The sequence below is a fragment of the Corvus cornix genome, chromosome 2 (assembly GCF_000738735.6).
Source record: "Corvus cornix cornix isolate S_Up_H32 chromosome 2, ASM73873v5, whole genome shotgun sequence".
NCBI lineage: Eukaryota > Metazoa > Chordata > Aves > Passeriformes > Corvidae > Corvus > Corvus cornix.
Genome location: NC_046333.1, coordinates 6686088 through 6696760, shown reverse-complemented (window position 1 = coordinate 6696760; position 10673 = coordinate 6686088). Strand labels below are relative to the sequence as shown.

The following is a 10673-nucleotide window of genomic DNA, read 5'->3' as shown; positions in this document are numbered from 1 at the left end:
TGGTGATGTATCTAACCTGTAGACACAATGTGGTGACCTCTGAGTTGCTTGCAGACCCAGATGTTCCCAAAGCTGCGCAGGAAGCAAAGTGTGCCCATGCTGCACTGGGTATTCCCCTGCCTCTGGATGACTTCAGTATCCACAATGCTGCTTCTGAAAGGAAGATCCTGAGATTGCAGACAACTTCCAGCCACAATCTCTCCAGAAAGCACCTGCCAGCAGCTAAATCTCTCCAAGAGAGACTGAGAAACAAGATGGGAATGGAAATCAGGATTCAAAGTCAGGTCTGATGCAACTGAGGAGCAGAAACAAAAAACTTCTTCACCTAGTGATGGGAAGCAGTAGAAATTCCTGCTTGATGCATGGGCAGGGGGAGCTTGGAAGTGCAGAAGGGCATTACACCTCTTGATTCCACAGCCACCAGACCCAGGGCTGTGGACCATTGCCAAGCTGTGCAAAGGGAGGAAGGAAAACAACAAATATTAATAACAAGTGATATGAATGAACTGTGTACATGAGGAGGGTTGATATTACTGAGAACGCTCCCTAGGGCTCAAATGAATTTGGGTCCTGCATCCATCATTTCCCATCATTTTTTGGGTAGATAGGTAGATACAGCACAGATGGAGAAAAGAAATTGCAGGGCTTCAGTGACAGAGCACATCAGTAGAACTGGTAGGGAATTTTCTGTTTAGAGGCTTCTGACGTCTCAGGAGGTACAAGTTCATCAGAACAGAAAGCTCACTGGACTTGAAACTGGACTTGATATATAATATTTCTCTGTGCTATCAGAGAAAGGGCAAATGATAAACCTCATTTTACATTGTATTTGCAACTTAAGTTCAAAAGCATTTCTATAAATGAGGATTTTAAGACACTGAATTTTATTTATATATCTGAAAAGAGTACTCCAATATTAAGGAGATGAAAAAATATTTACCTGAGAATAGTTGGTTTTTACAATATTAAAATATTCCATGTGCAGCAACCCGAGTAGGCCAAGAGACTATTTCATACTTGGGTTGTGAGATGCATAAATATGATGCATTACATCAGGGAGTGTTAAGATATATTTATAATTTGAAGGACTTTAGAGACTGTTTCAGTGTGGAAGATGAGATACCAATAAAAAGGGGAGTAATCTTGGAGAGAGCTGTGTTGTATCCCTCGGAAAGCAAGGCAGCAAAAGATAAACTGTGACCACAGGCACACACACTTAGTCGTCTTCCTTTATAAATATGTATCAGCTAAAAACAAGTACATCCAGTACATCTGTCTCAATATGTGTGTAAAAACCTAATCAATATGAAGGATAACAGAACATGGGTTTGGTCTGGTGAATGCACAGATGTTGAGATATATGAATATATTAATAGAAGCCCGGGATGGTAATGAGTGCATGGATACAGCTATTAATACACAGGCGTGGGCTGCTTGCACTGATCTTTGCCCTTAAGGGCAATGCTGAAGCAGCAGTTTGCCACTGCTCTTCCTGACTGGTCACTGCTAATCAATAGCCTTATAAATCAGTGCATTTAGGGCACTGCCAGTCTGATTCCTCATGTAAACACTCGTCAGGTTCAGTTAATGGCCAGCCAGGTCTGCTGCTCTCCCCTTGCCTTCTCCTGATGCAGCACGGAGCCCAGGCTGCATTAAGTGTGGTAGCTTGAGTTGTTCTTCTCTTCCAGTGTTAATGAAGGAAAGAGAAAAGCATCACTGCCTCCTTTATCAGTGGGGTTTCTAGACTTGCTGCGCTGCTCCTCACTCCGCTGGCCTTGCTCCCAGCTCACTTCTGTGTAATCCACGGGGAAGGTCTGCCTTGGTGAGAAAAAACCTCATCTGGAGGAGGAGCCTGTGAAAATGGATGGGAAATGATGTAGTGAACCACAGGCATGGACAGACCAACAGAACAAATATGTCCTTACAGATTAATGCACACACTAAAACACAAGAAACAAAAGGAATAACGAAAAACTGGAGAGAGAGAGAGAGAGGGAGGTAAAGTTAGCAGGGAAGTCCCTCGAGGGTCCATCCTAGAGTTTGTTCAGCTCAGCATATTCATAAATGGTTTAGGGAGAAGAATAAATAACAAAAAAACTATTCAGAACAGTCAATTCTGTGTGATTTCAAAGACTCAGAAAAGGAGCTCACAATGCTGAATGACAGGGTGATAAGATTGCAGTTGAATTTCAATACTAATGAATACAAATTAATGCATTTGGGGGAAAAAAACATAACCACACATACAAAATTATAGGTTATAGAAATTAGAGAAAGAGAAGAAAAGGATAGGAGAGATCTGTATAGGAGCTGTGCAGACAAGAAAGGTTGCAAATCATTATTCATGATGCCCAAGAAAAAGCCAGTGTGAAATGCAATGATCAGAAGGAAGGTAAAAAACCCAAAACCAACAGAAATTATTTTTTATGCACTTTATAATTAAATTGTGTAACTCATTGCCACAGGAAATTGTAGAGACAAAAGCAAAATCTGGTTCATAAAAAAAGTTTAATCTCACTGATAGAGAATATGTCATTGCAGATGAATAGTGGCTCAGAAATTCCTTGAACTGCTGTTTGCCAGGAGCTGGTAGGATATACCAGATAAAAATAGTTTCCCATACAACCTGTTAATCCTCACCCAGGGGAATCACTGATTAAAAACAGAGAAAGTATTGGACACTACCTGCTTTTAATCTAGCCCAGAATGCTGGTTCTTATATATTTAATAACAATATTCTTACCTACTTTGGGGAAAAAAAACAAGCCACAAGACCAAACTTACATACATTTCTATGAAAACTAGAGAAGGTGTGGAAATAATGGGATATACTACTCTAAATTTCCAGCCTATGGAAAAAGGGATTATTTCCCTCACTTTCCTACTCATTGGGATAATATCCATATCTTAATCAGCATCTCTGCTTCCCCATCACCCTGACTTTGCCACAGACTCAATTGTTCCAAGCTGGCAGCTTGCCTGGCAATATAGGGACTGTCAGCCATGAACAAAAAATGTCCTGCTTGTCAACAGTGATTCACAGTGTGGCCTTAACCATATCAGAAACTCAATCCAGCTCCAAAATACAAAAGCTGTTTCATGAATGGTAAAGCTTAAGAAAGACTGTTTTCTTGCAGTCAGGTTTTCTGCCTTCTTTCCCATGCTCCCCAACCAGTACTTCCAGTTCCTTCCAGGAGAGCAGTTTGGGGCTCTTGTGACATGGCCAGTGGGCACTGGCTGGGTAGCTCTTACCCCCAGGATATATGAGGTCATAAATGCCTCTTTAAGTGGGTGTCCCCTTGTTCCTTCTTTGGTCTCCCTTTGGTCTCCCCCTTCTTTGGTCTACCCTTTGATTCCTTCTTCTTTTGTCTTCTATTTACCTAAGTATCAAAAGGTATCATTAAGGTCTTTAATTCTCACAGAATCGTTTAGGTTGGAAAAGACCTTTAAGATCATCAAGTCCAAATGTTAACCCAGCACTGTGAAGCCCCCACTAAACCATGTCCCTAAGTGCCATGTCTACATGTCTTTTAAATACCTGTAGAGATGGTGATTCTACCATTTCCCTGGGCAGCCTGGTCGAGTGCTTGACAACCCTTCTGATGAGGAATTTTCCTGATATCCAATCTAATCCTCCCCTGGCATAACTAGAGGCCATTTCCTCTTGGCTATCGTTTGTTCCTTGGGAGAAGAGATTGACCCCCCACCTGGCTACAGCCTCCTCCTTTCAGGTGGCTATAGAGAGTGATAAGGTCCCCCCTGAACCTCTTTTTCTCCAGGCTGACCACCCCAGCTCCCTCAGCTGCTCCTCACAGGACTTGTGCTCCACCTCCTTCACCAGCTCTGTTGCCCATCACTGGGCAGACTTCAATATCTCAATGTCTTTCTTGTAGTGAGGGGCCCAAAACTGACCACAAGATCTGAGATGTGACTTCATCAGTGCTGGCAGGGACAGAGTCATGCCATCATTGGATGAAAATGGCCACCTGCATCAAAAGCTGTAGAAGGGGAACAGACAGAACAAAAGCTCCAATAAACAACTTTGATTCCAAGACAAAAGGGTCACAAAAGGTGTCACATATCACTCTTTGTCTGCAGAGCTTATGAAAATTCAACCTCAAGGGACAGAGTCATTAAAAGAGAATCCCAGTGTGTATTAAAGGAAGTCCACCATTTTCCCTAGTAAAACAGATAGGAAAAACAGCTTCTGGGTCATTTTAATTTATAAGAACATATTAGAGAGCAAAAGGGCTTTGCTAGAGGTGCCCAAACTTTTAAACATTTCTGGTGTTTTCTGTCGCACTATGAAGAGGGATAGCTTCTCCCTCTGCAGCATCTGATGAAACAAGAGAAAAACCCAACCACAGGATGGAAACAAATTGCAGACCCCACCCAATTACACAGTTCAAATTCTTAAATCATATAAACTGCAAGTCAGGCATTTCAGTTCAGTTTAGTGGAGAACAAGGAGAAGAAAAAGATTCTTTGAGAAAACTCATTTTGTCTGAAAGCGAAACATTGCCAGCCAGCCATGAGCTGCAAGTTCAAACACCTTTGCTAAAAGCCTCTATTCATTTGCAGTTTATTGGATAGCATTAAGCTGCCCATTCTGGTTATATTCTCTTTTTTTTTAAATGCTTGGAACAGTGAAATATAAGAAGATTAATCATATGCAATATATATTCATTAGGTAAATTTCAGATGATGAATCAAATAGATTACTTTGCCTAAATATTTCTCATAAAATATCAGCGGGCATCATATTTAATAAAAATCACAAACAAGTGGAGACTGATTGCCCTGCACACAAAAGCAATATAAAATAAGCACCTTCATAAGCAACAGTTTCACCACTTACCTCCACAAGCTATTCATATATACAATCCATTTATAACAGCAAACTGGGGTTGGGTTTTGCCATTTTACAATTATGATTCCCTCAAGAAGAAGACAATATGAAACTTTATGGTAACTTCTCTTTTACTTAATACTGCACATAAATTATTGTCAGGTCACAGGGAGCAAATAACCAGAGTAAGTCCCATTTTCTTCCCATTCCTTCTTGTCTCCTTTTTGTTTTGTTTTTTTTTTTTTATTACTGCTCCTTTTGAGAAATATTTTCCATGAGAACATTTCCTTCCACATTAAAATATAATCACTGTTTGGGGGGAAAACATGGGCTATAGGTCAAGTTTTACTGCTGCCTGTTAAGAGACCAGTCACTGCTATGGAAGAGTATAAAATCAGCTATACTGCAGAATCAGTACAGCACTGAACCAAATGAAAATAAATTATTTGAGAAACCAGTGCACAGTTTGTTGGAGCAACATAGAGCTTTACCATAAAAGCCTCTTTTTCACACAGGTGAAAGCCTGAGAACAGTCAATCCCTTGAGGAACAACACGCAAGGCTGCCCAGAGCTGGCAAACACTGGAGAAGAGGAACACCTACCCCCAGTTCCCTCACTGTAAAGAGAAAATCTAATATAGTCAGTGTCCGTAGGACACTGTCTTTCCTCCTGGAGTAATGCAAGGCACGGGGGTCAACATCCAACACTACCTGGAGCTGTCTAGCCTTTGGAATTTTTATAAATCCTTGTACATAAAATTTCAGGGCACATTTCAGAACAAAAATACGAATTAATGGAGAAAGGGGTGCTAAATATAAAGATGCACCACTTCTGGATAAGGAATTTGCTGAGTCACATATCAGAGGCTGGAAGAATGTGCTGGGAAATATCACTCTGCATTTCTTGCCTCTACTATTGCCCACTCTGAGAGAGTACTGAGCAAGATGAACCTCTGCCCTGACCTGCAGCTGTTTAATAGTTGATCATTCTCAGTCTAATCTAAGCTAAAAATATGCTTCATATTTTTCATCAAATACAAGTAGAATCTTGAGTACAAATAACCATGTGTGTCTGGTACAATGTGCTCTAGGAAGAACTCCAGAAAATCAGGCAGTGAAGGAGAATGAAGAGGGAGAAGTTGGGTAAAGAAAAGTTGGAAGCTATGGGATGCAGAACACACCTAATTATCCCTAATGACAAATGTAGTAGAGTCAAATGCAAGGTCACACCACTTACTGAAAACAAGCACTGATACCACCCTGAGCTTGTCAGTGCTGTGCATCACTTTTACTGACACAGTCTGACAGTTTGCTGAGGAGAAGAGAGTGTTTTTTCCTTCACTGACACAAGCAGCCCAGCAACAGGGCTTTAAGGAGAGACAATGAAGACATGTTCTTGTCAGAGATTGCACTTCACAAAGGCCTTTAAGAGACTAGGATTCTTAAAAAACTGCCTTTCCCATGATTGGTCTACACTGTGTGGTTTTTGCCTTATAGAGAAGACTCTTGAATGTGAGAGCCTCAATGGTTTAGCTCTATTTTTCCAATTGTGTTAATAGAGAAGAGTCCAGGGTACTAAATTAATACTGAGTCAAGAGAATAATTAGTGCAAACCTTCATGTGTGTCCCCATCAACCCAGGGAGTTGTACAATTCACAGACACATCACAGAGCATACTAATGGCTAACAAAGTCTCCAGGGGTGCTTTAAAGATTTACACCAGCTAGCCTGTAGTTTCTGAGCTTTGGTCTTTTGCTTTCCAAATGAGTGAGGTTTTCCCATAGGAAAGAAAGCAGGAAATAGGAAGTAGGAGTTTAGGAGGTGGAGAGAAAGAAAGACACTGGATTCCTTCTGTCAGAAAAAACTCAACAAAGCTCTCAGAGCATCCATGAGGACCCACAGGCTGAACTGCACCAAACTGCAGCTTGTGTTCAGAAGGGATTGAGCTTCAAGTCTGCTATTTTGCCCACCTTGCTCTGCTGTCTGTATTTTATTGCTCTATCAACAACCTCTTTCTCTTTTTCTTGTGCCTTATAATTAAATCCCCCCTCCTAAATCTACCCACGAACATAAAATATTCTGAAATGGCATCATCCATCTTACCAAAAGGATGAAATTCTACCATTTGAATTAAAATCAGGAAAAATAACATGGATTCTATCTTTTCAGGCTGAATTACTGCTCTAATCCATCATGCTGGCTACATGGTAAATGATGGCCCAGAACTCTGGGAGACCACTTGATTAGCTTTTAATTACCCATCACACTGATGCTGTGATAAGAGACATCATAGGTTCTTGATTTCTACACGAATCATATGAATGGCTGTGATTAACACAAATGCTGAGAGATTAATAAGAGTGGTTTTGGAAGAGATTATGGTGATATATTCTCAAATAGAAGCAAGAGCAAGCCATGATTTGTGGGTTAAATTACAATTTTGCTTCCTCCTCCTCAAAATTGTAGTGCCACAGAGCCAAGTAGTGTATTGCCTTGCATGCTCTTACAGCTATTTGCATTTGTAGTAGGCACTTTACAGCTGGTTTTTAGGGGAGAAGTGGCTGCATCACAACAAGGTGCTGGAGAGTCAGCTTCAAAATGTGCATAACTGGTATGAATATCCCATAACAACGTTGTCCTTCTTCTGCCTCGGGAGCCAAGCCCTGCAGGATAATCTGCAAAATATGAATACCACAAATGGACAGACGTGCAAAAGTATAAAGGAAGATAGGGAAAAAAAATACACCAACTTCTTGTCAAACCAAGTGGCATTATCAGTTATTAACTTGACTTATTATGTCACAGTGGTGGGAAATCTGTTGAGGAAGGCAGAAGCAGGAATAACAAAAGGAAATACTGCATTGCCCAGCTGTAAATACAAAAATAAAAGCAAGCTGATGTTATTTTTTCATTTCTTCCCCAGGTACCACACTTTTTGACAGTGCTGAGATTAACAACCTTCCTCTCAAAATGTGTGGCTAGCCTTTGCACTCAAAATAACACTCTCTGGTTTCATTCCCTGGTAGGTCTTGATAAGACTTCTGCAGAATTTTTGATGCAGAGCATTATCGCGCTGCTGTGGTATTGATTGATCCACTGTGATATGGGCAGGAGGTGCTCACACAGGCTTGAAATCCCCTGATTGGGCTTGCAAATAGTTCCCCAAGGCAAGATTTATGCTACTGAGATGCGAAGAAGTAAAGCAAAGTTCACAGGGATTTTAGAGATATAATTCCAACTCCTAAACTCTTTGTATATTTAAAAACATATGTGTAAAAAACACATATATTATTTATCTTCTTAGTTCACAAATACCATGTCACTGGGGATATCTCAGTGATTTAGGGGGAAAAGCTAATCTTCCTGCTTTTCATAACACAGCTGTCAGTTTTCCCAGGCTGTGTACCACAACTCATTTCAGGATCACTCTTAATTGGCACCTGAGAGAGAGCTGTAGTAACTTGATTTGATGCTACTCTTTGCCAGCAGACAGTACAGAGCAGCCTGTGAGCTCGGAGAAGAGATTTGTACTGGCTGAAACCACCAGCTCAGGGCAGCTGCTGTACATCAGAGCACAAAACCACATCCAAGAAAGGGGACACAATCAAGAGAAAATTCAGACAGAAACAAGCCATGCAGATTGCAGAAGACTCAATTTATTTGCGGGGGTTTTGTCCTACTAGAAGTTGCAGACAATGACAGCTGCGACATTTGACTTATACAGCACCAACTTGGCTTAGTCACTGACTGAACAGTACTGCATTTCCATTAATTCAATCACTGAATTGGTTTCCTCCAGACTGAATTTTTTTTATTATTATTGCAAATTGGTCTATACTCCCAGTTCTCATATTCTGTCAGAGCTCACACTGTGATAATAGCAACCATGAAGGTGCAAGTGCTGTTCATTATAGAAGAATGTAAGTAGGACCTAAATTATTCTCCCATATTAGTGATGTATTAATTTCCATTAGTTACTAATTACCAGTAGTTAGCATTTTTGGGTTCATGCAAAGAGACAGCATGAAGTTCCTGAATCTCCTATACAACTTGGCATGTGAAAGGAGCCCTGCTGTAACTCAGCTCTAATCTAGAGCTGGTGGGAAATACTATAGTCTGTGACTTCAGCCTCAGGAAATACCAGGACATCAAGTTCTGAATGTTTCTATAAAACTGTCCTAGAAAAAAATATTCCAATGAAATACATCCTCCCTTATCCTTTCAGATTTGAACTTTGCTCTGTTCCAAAGTGGTTCCATGATAGTACTTAGCAGCAGGTACATGTACCGCACACCACTGGGATAAAAGATGCTCAAGGAAACAAAAAATTATATGCTATTATCCAAATTTGTTGCAGATACAGTCACACTCTCCCTGGACACTAAACCAGCCAGAATTACAGTGAATATGGTTAACCTATCTATAAACTAAGTATGTTCTGCCTTTCCGTGGGAAGAATTGATAAGACTGTCCCCTTGGAGAAGCAGCCTGTAAGGGATGTGATGCAGACCACAGAATAATCAACTGCATAAGAGATAAGAAGCAACTGATTATGCAGCTCCTCTACAAAAAGGATTTGCGGTTTTTAGAGGATGAGGAAATAAAGAGAAGTAAATGTCAAACTTCTTTAAAAAGAGAAAAAAAAAAGGAAGAAAAACATAAAATAACTCCTGAAATACAAACAGAATTTCTTCTTTGCAACTCAAAGTTGACCAAATGACTAAGAAAACACTCTTCTGCTTTGAGCATCACAGTTCAAGGAATGCATGGATCAGAGAGAATAGAGAAAAATAACAGCAAGAGCTCTAGAAAATGTGACTTATAGGAAAGGCTTGGGGCTCAGTTCAGTTTGGAAAAAGGAGACCAAGAAAACAAACATCAACAACATAAAAGATACACACAAGAAAAAAATATATTAATAAGCTGTTCTTTGTGCCTGCTGTAGCTAGGAGATAGATATTCAAAAGCTGGAATAGACTGTAAGGAGGGGTTTAGACTGTCATCATTACAGGTTTCTAAGAAAATGGTAGCTAAACTTCACCCTGAACCAGAGAAAAAACATCATTCCTTGTGTCAGCTTCAATAAGCACATGTCCATTTGTCCAGCAGAGCCATCGTCCTTCAGATCCAAAGCAGACAGAGCAAACCACTCTAGTCTTGTGCTAGATAAATGTTCCTGCCTCTTTGTAAAGATTGGTCTGAAACTGCTAATTAACCTACATTTGTGAAACACTTCAAGATGCTCTAAAATATGAAGGTGGGCGTGGAGCATGGAGGAAAGCAGATAGAATAAAGAGAGAAGCAAAAGAGAACAAAGCCAACAAACCAAAGAGAACAAATAGTAGGTTGAGTTCTGCTCCTGTGAGTCGTGCTGGAAATCCAGGGCAGTTTTCTGTGGGGTCACATAGCTGCAATTAGCAGAAACAAATCACCTTTTCTGTTGCACAGACTTGTTAAGGATGTCATTTGCATGATTAGTATCCAGCTACTCTTGCCCAATCCAAGCCTTTACAGACCAAAGGAAGTAGCCTCTCCATGAGGTGTCTCAGTGCCTGGTGGATGTCACAGTCTTTCAGCTGCATGATCTGAATGGTGATCACGGGGGAAGAACGTTGTTGGGTAGGGCAGAGAAACAGAAACAAAATTACCTTTTTAACAAGAGGTTCAAGGTGAATCCAAACTGGATTAGGATGTTCTAATGCGCATTTTTTCTGGTTCAGCTGAAGGAGAGTTGGTCCTTTAAGAATTTTTTGTGGGGGGAGGCAACTCTCACAGTCTACTATTCATGTACCTCAGAGTATTTCAGGTTAGATAATTTGTGAATT

General features: G+C 40.5%; 1 long non-coding RNA gene across 1 annotated transcript; it reads right to left on the bottom strand.

Annotated features, from left to right (window-relative positions):
• Positions 1-861: 861 nt before the first annotated feature.
• LOC109143977 lies at positions 862-10421 on the bottom strand. Its single transcript, XR_002044452.3, has 2 exons — positions 10281-10421; positions 862-1852 (listed from the first exon to the last, which is right to left on the bottom strand). It is a non-coding gene; the product is annotated as an uncharacterized LOC109143977 (long non-coding RNA).
• Positions 10422-10673: the final 252 nt, after the last annotated feature.